This window comes from Lactuca serriola, chromosome 3 (genome assembly GCF_051521515.1).
Source record: "Lactuca serriola cultivar US96UC23 chromosome 3, Lser_US96UC23_V15, whole genome shotgun sequence".
Classification (NCBI taxonomy): domain Eukaryota; kingdom Viridiplantae; phylum Streptophyta; class Magnoliopsida; order Asterales; family Asteraceae; genus Lactuca; species Lactuca serriola.
In genome coordinates, this window is record NC_136410.1 from 247,680,599 (window position 1) to 247,686,598 (window position 6,000).

A 6,000-nucleotide genomic window follows, 5' to 3' on the forward strand; every position below is an offset into this window, starting at 1 on the left:
AATCCATGATCCTCAAGGACACATATGTAAGGCCCATTATTGGCCCAATTTACCAAATTGGGTCCAACTCCCTAATATTGCCTAATTCCGAGATCCATTATCAAGACTTTGCCCAAAAAACCACATCCGTAAAGTCCAACAAAGGCCCAAGTCCAACTAGTCCATAACCAGCCCAAACCCGAAGCCCAAATAACATAAGCCCAATCAGAGAAAGTACGTGGGGGTACTCCTCTAGTACGCTGGGCGGACCCTCCTGAGGTTGACAACCATCGGGGTGGTTGACCCATTACGATGGGCATACTGGATTTACGCGGGGCGTAACCTCACAGATCTTAAAACTTTACACATGCTTAATGGGTTAAGCTCTCAAGCTTAATGTTGAGATCTACTGCTCAAAAGTGCTCTAGGACCATAAAGTCTCAAACTTTAAGAATTTGGTCGACTGAAAAGGGCTAAATACATGGTCTTGATTTATTAAGACCTCCTACCAAGAACTAGGGACACAACTAGCCCAAGGGACTTCATTTTTATGCCTTGGGACCAAGGTTGTAGAACTCGTTACTCGGTACCTGCTCGGCCGACTACCGAGTAGCGAGTACTCAGGAGTACTCGGGGAGTACTCGGATTTGGTAATTCATGTAGAAATACTTTTAGGGAAATTATATATGTCAAAATTATACGTTAAAATCATAAGTTGATTGAAATATATAACAAAATTAGATACATGTGAATACACAAAAATTGAAAAACACATAATGGTCTCACTTTGTGAATAATTACTAAAAATTTAAGATATATATGTAGTAATAATCACATGTGTGTGTGTTAAATAATAACTCATTAAGTATATTATACATATCAATCACCAATTTGATCGAGTTTTACAACACTGCTCAGGTCAGTAAGGGGTCGATCGGGGAGTACTCGGGATTTTGTAACTCGCCTCGGAAAGGGGCCGAGTAGCAAGTACTCGGAGGAGTACTTGGCCAACTCGGTGAGTTTTACAATACTGCTTGGGACCCATTCTAGAGTCTCAAAGGACAACTCAAATTGTCCAAAACAAACCATGCATAGAAATGTGACTTCATGGGACAAAAGAGGGCAAATAAACTTCTAAGAATAGATCTAGAAGAAAAAGGCTCAAAGGTAACAACTTTATACCTTATGGAGTTCCCAAAACAGATGATGAGCCACGATCTACAAGCTAACTTTTCCTTCCTTGGCACCTTGATGCACAAACTTCTTCTTAAAGGCATAAGAACACTCTTAAAAACTCAAGAATGACCACTAGAAGGCTAGGGTTCTCTCAAAACGGCTAAGGGAGGTGTGTTTAAATACTCCACAAACCTTAAAAGTTAGTGTTCTTTCTTAGCATATGTACGCCCAGCATACACATGCGTACGCCCACCATACTAGGGTGCGCCCTAGTACGCTTAGTGTACCACGTGTATGCCCGACGTGCTACTTCAACCCCAAAACTTCCCTTTTTCCACTAGGCCCTCCTTTTGCCACTTCCTTCCAAACTAAGGGCCAAAAGTGACCTATTTCAAATCTGAGGGTTAAACTTGAAGCTACTTGAAAAAACGGGATGTTACAGTTCAGACATATTAAGGTTTGGAGTTGTGCAGCTGTCGTTAGATAAGAGACTCACGACAAGCTTGAACCTCAAAGTGAGCGATGCATTTTCATCGGCTACCCACAAAAGTCTTTTGGATACTTGTTCTATAGACCTAGTGAGAACGTGTTCTTTGTAGCACGAAGCGGAGTTTTCCATGAGATGGAGCTCATATGCAAAGAGGATAGTGGGAGTACAGTTAATCTTGAAGAAATTCAAGAGTCAAGCGATGAATGAACCTCTAACACTAGCACTCAAACCGAGGAAGAAATTCTTGTTAAACCTATTGATGATTCATTGCCTCTTAGGCATTCCAATCGAGTTAGAATGACAGTAGAATTTTATGGCTTCCATATAACTACAGATGGTGATATGTTAATCAGTGATAGTGCACTGGTAAATTTGGATGAGCCTTCTAACTACAAGCAAGGAATGGTGGGCCCTGAGTCTGCTAAATGGAAAGAGGCAATGGACAACGAGATCCAGTCCATGTATGAAAATCAAGTTTGGAACTTGGTTGACAATGTATCAGGTCGTAAGACAGTTGGGTGCAAATGGATCTTCAAGAAGAAGACCGACATGGATGGAAAGGTGCACACATGGTAACGACGTAAATTTTCAAAACAATTTTTCATTTTTAAAACATAATTTCATTCGATACAAAACCATAAAATCCAATGTAACATGGTCATTATACAAAACATATCAAATCCCAAGATCAAACATATCCAAATCCGCCTGTGTGTGTACGAGTCACGCCGGCGCCTTCCCACGGTCCTCACTAGTACCTGAAACACATTACACATAAACACTGTATGCAAGAAGCTTAGTGAGTTCCCCAATATACCACTTACACACATACGCCTTTCCAGGCCATACCCACACAACCTTCCGGTCCATGTGTCTCAAGGGACTTCCGTCCCAACCCGGTAAACCTTCCGGTCCTACCCGTGTCGACCTTCCGGTCCATAACTCCCTGACCTTTTGGTCCACATCATAATGCCTTCCGGCCCATATCATAATGCCTTCCAGCCCATATCAAGCATAGCAAACATATCACATACATAACGCATACAATACATGCAACTCATAGCATACAATGCATATATCTCATAGCATACCAGACCTTCCGGTCACACATAGGTATCCTTCCAGGTACAATATAGTGAGAACACTCACCTCGTATGATGTCTAGCAACTCACGTTTGTCACACCTCCAAACCTGAACGGCGGAAACGTTCGGGGGCGGATGACTTCATGTGGTAACGTAACAAATGAATACATAGTAAAGAAATCAATACAACCATCATATATATATTTTAAAAGTTTACATTTGTCAAAAGTTACATGTTCAAAACTTAATTACAATATGATGTCAAAAATACGAGATTAAACTGGCGCCGCAGCATCCCTTCATCAAAAGCGTTATGAATACCTGAAATTACTGAATTCCTGGGACATACAAGTAATTTTGAAAGAGTAGATCAGCATTTAAGCTGGTGAATTTCATAAGTATTTAAGTGACAATGTTTGAATGAAATGAAATGTTTTATCTTTGTTTGTTTGTGTTTAGAAAATCCTATATTTTCTACTAGTATAAAAGTAGCCTTCACTCAAGACCAATGTTTGTTTCCAAAATGTATGTAAATGTAAAATAACCAATGAGTTTGAAAACTTTGTAAATCAATGCATTTTTAACACCCCTTGTGAGTTTTATAACCATACTATTGACTCGGAATGCCTATACACAACGTTCTTCAGGCGTTGGAATGTTATGACGTTTGTCACCCCAAACGGTGGACTGCAGCTAACAGTCAGGGCGCGGGTTGTCAAGCCCGTATAGATCTATACACAAACACCATGCTCCCCCTTTAAGGGATTCTGGTATATAATACAGGACTTGAAATGTGTACTCGAACGTACATGAAGTTAGTGTCTCACAAAACCGTGGTATAAAAACAGATCTACTTGTTAAAATGTTACGTTTGTTCTTGTATACGAAAGTAAACTTCTTGAAATTCATGTTTCTAGTACATAAGAGTTAGAAATTTGTTCGTAAAACTATACCTATTATAGTTTTCTAAAAGTGTGTCTTGTTTGTTTAGAAATACCTAGAAAAAGAATCACTTGTTTATGAAAGCATAGATTTTTGGTATAGAGTCTAAGATAGACAAGAATAATCTAAGAAAAGTTTAGTTTATACATGCATTACAACAAATTTATATTTCAAAAGATAGAATGCTATTTTAACATATTATATATATATATATATATATATATATATATATATATATATATATATAAAAGTTCCTTAAAGGTTTATAAATCGCATGTGATTTGAATATATAACAGCATATAACAGAGTTTCTTTATGTAACACACGATAATACTCGTGTGTTTTACTTGTAATCCCCCCCTTGAAAGCATATAAAAGCATTTAGAATATTTAAAAAGGTTGATTAAGGGGTATGAAACTCACTTGAAAGTTTGAAGATAGCGAGATGGAAAACCGGGCAGAGTTTCGTCTCGGGAAACGGATTTTCCTCGGGATTCTCGGGAATCTCGGGAGTAAAATCGACCCTCGGGACTTGAGCCAAAAAGACCAGAGCTTCGGGTTTGAACGGACACGGAAAACAAGGCAAGATTGTGAGAGAGAGGAGAGAAATGAGCCCTTTTCTAGGAAGCCCTCGCATCCTATTTATAGTAAGGCTGGACTGCCTCGTTACGCGGGGCGTACGCTCGTACGCAGCGCGTACGCGTACGTCATGCATGACCGAAGCCTCGACTGCCTCGGCTTCGGATGGGACAGGTTGCTGGGTACGCGGGTCGGATGGGACGGGTTGCTGGGGAGACGGGTCGGATGGGACGGCGGGTCGGACGGGACAGCGGGTCGGACGGGTCGGACGGGTCGGATTCTTCGGATAGGGCGACGTGGACGATCAGAGGCCAAGTCCTTCGGGTACGCTGGGCGTACAGGAGTACGCAGCGCGTACCTCGGATGAGGACGCTGACTCCCCTTCGGATAATGTCTGAATTTTGATTTAAATAAATAATTAATTTATTTAATAAACTTCAAAAATTCATATCTTCTTCACACGAACTCCGTTTTCGATGGTCTTTATATCCACGCGTAGGTGAGACTACGCTCTACAACTTTCGTTTAGACTCCGTCGGCAAATTCCGAAATTATTTTTTTATTATTTATTATAAACTCATCGTGTTTAAGGAATTTCTTTGAAAATTCATAACTTCTTTATCTGATGTCGGTTTTTGCCAGACTTTTTACCGCTGGAATACCATTGTCGAGACCTTCGATTCTCGTTTAGGTCATTCCGGCCAAAATTCGCTCGATCTCCGATTCGAGTTTTTTTTAGCTGTCTGTTGCTAAGCCGAACTTGGAAAAATCATAACTTCGCTATATGAAGTCGGATTTGGGCGTTCTTTTCACGTACGATCATGGTTCAAAGATATTTAAACATAGAAGGAAATTAAATAGAAGTATTTGTACATTTTATTATGAAAGTAAATTTTATTACTCAATAGTGGTTACAATACTTGACCCATTTTGGTCATTACAAAGAGTTGAAATATCGGGTTGTCACAACGTTCTCGATACCTATGAATCTCGAAACAACGACCTAGCCTCGCCTAATCACAACAAGTAATCATTTCAAATCATTAACGGCTCTCAAGGCTATACTACATCCCTATCTACAATCCCACATAAGGGTAAAAGACCATTTTACCCCTCCCTGACTCAAAAGTCCACATGTTGACCAAAACCCTAAAAGTCAACAAAAGTCAACAGCAAGCAGTACGCGGGGCATACCGACTCCTATACGCGGGGCATACTCTTGCACTCTAGAATCAGGGAACGCGACCCCCTATGCGGCACGTACTGGGATTACGCCTAGCATAAATCCTAGTTTCCTACTTTCTTCATTTTAGGTCTTAAACAGTTAAGACATAATCTCACATTTTAACACCTCTTAATTCATAAAGTCAAAACAATTAAGCCTTTGCATGGTTGTAAAGGTTCCCACACCCTCTAACACCTTTCCTTTCTCCTCCAAAAGTCTAGATCTCATGCATGGCTCAACATTTACGTCCAAGATTGCATTTTTATGAACATACAACTCATATAGTCCTGAAATATGATAGATCTAGGCCAATCGAGACTATTTTCTCATAAAGTCTCCATCTTGGGACCAAAAACCCTAGAATTTGGTCCAAGAAGCACACAACACAAATAACAAGGCAAGTTTTGCAATTTATACCTCAGGAAGAAGCTCCAACCTCTGTAGATCTCAAATCTACTCTTGTCCACCAACTTCTAGCTCCTACAATGGCCTCCTCTTCTCTTTCACCACCTTGAAATGACACTT